The sequence below is a fragment of the Limulus polyphemus genome, unplaced genomic scaffold (genome assembly GCF_000517525.1).
Source record: "Limulus polyphemus unplaced genomic scaffold, Limulus_polyphemus-2.1.2 Scaffold2213, whole genome shotgun sequence".
NCBI classification, from domain to species: domain Eukaryota; kingdom Metazoa; phylum Arthropoda; class Merostomata; order Xiphosura; family Limulidae; genus Limulus; species Limulus polyphemus.
In genome coordinates, this window is record NW_013667823.1 from 144,762 (window position 1) to 146,416 (window position 1,655).

At 36.9% G+C, this 1,655-nt stretch overlaps 1 long non-coding RNA gene across 1 annotated transcript in view; it reads left to right on the forward strand.

Annotated features, from left to right (window-relative positions):
* Positions 1-1,128: 1,128 nt before the first annotated feature.
* LOC106466297 overlaps positions 1,129-1,655 on the forward strand; it is a 3,076-nt gene continuing 2,549 nt past the window's right edge. The window contains exon 1 of the long non-coding RNA XR_002612164.1: positions 1,129-1,634. This is a non-coding gene — a long non-coding RNA (uncharacterized LOC106466297). The remainder of the gene's footprint in view (positions 1,635-1,655) is intronic.

The following is a 1,655-nucleotide window of genomic DNA, read 5'->3' on the forward strand; positions in this document are numbered from 1 at the left end:
GTTCAGAATTTTCAGGAACCTGCATTGCTCCCTAGAAACGTGAGAAAAACAAAATAAAACTGATTGTCGAATGGGCAAAATATAATGGTAAAATTTGTCCCGGGTGTCAGGTGATACGAATTCCACAGTTTGTCCTAGGTGTCAGGTGATACAAATTCCACAGTTTGTCCTGAGTGTCAGGTGATTCGATTTCCACAGTTTGTCCTGAGTGTCAGGTGATTCGATTTCCACAGTTTGTCCTGAGTGTCAGGTGATTCGATTTCCACAGTTTGTTCTGAGTGTCAGGTGATTCGATTTCCACACCCCTGCCATGTTATAAAAGAATATTGTCGATAGATGCAATGGACTTATTTTAAAATGAATGTGGCTAATATGTGTACCTAATATTTTAAAATTGTGTTTTTATAACAATCTTTTATTATCTGCTGCCTCAGGAATTTTTGTTAAACAGTAATTTTAATTCTGCTAGTTTGGTAAAGATTACTTTTACTGTAAACATTTGACTCGCATGACTCATTCAGCTTTTGAAGTCACATTTACTCACTCAGCAGGGTCACAATATGAATTTAATATGAGAGCATCAGTTATGAGACATCTGGTGGCAAAAATATGATGGTGTAGTATCTCATTAGATGCATTTTTTTTAGAGTCACATTTACTTTCTTGGCAAGAACACAATATACATTTAGCATAGGAACGTCAACTGTGAGACACCTGGTGACAAAACACATGGCTGTTCTTTGAGGTGATTAACCTTTTGAATGTGAATTACTGAATGCTTGTTCCAACAGAACTTGCTAATTACTTCTAAACATCACCTTGGATGATATCAATAAAGATTTGAGGTACCATACTTAGGAGTGCACTTGTATGTGAGGTTTACGTCAAGAACGTGTGTTAATAAGCCTGGCTTTCATTGAAAGATACCATACAAATTAAATTCTTCAAAATATTCTGAAATAGAAGGTTAATTTTGTTGATAGGCCCAACTGGGTTCACTTACTGGTAGGATATCAAGCTTGACATAACATGTGGGTTCACTTACTGGTAGGATATCAAGCTTGACATAATATTGTGGGTTCACTTACTGGTAGGATATTAAGCTTGACATAACATGTGGGTTCACTTACTGGTAGGATATCAAGCTTGACATAACATGTGGGTTCACTTACTGGTAGGATATCAAGCTTGACATAACACTGTGGGTTCACTTACTGGTAGGATATTAAGCCTGACATAACACTGTGGGTTCACTTACTGGTAGGATATCAAGCTTGACATAACATTGTGGGTTCACTTACTGGTAGGATATTAAGCCTGACATAACACTGTGGGTTCACTTACTGGTAGGATATCAAGCTTGACATAACATTGTGTTTTCACTTACTGGTAGGATATCAAGCTTGACATAACATTGTGGGTTCACTTACTGGTAGAATATCAAGCTTGACATAATATTGTATGTTCACTTACTGGTAGGATATCAAGCTTGACATAACATGTGGGTTCACTTACTGGTAGGATATCAAGCTTGACATAACATTGTGGGTTCACTTACTGGTAGAATATCAAGCTTGACATAACATTGTGGGTTCACTTACTGGTAGAATATCAAGCTTGACATAATATTGTAGGTTCACTTACTGGTAGGATAT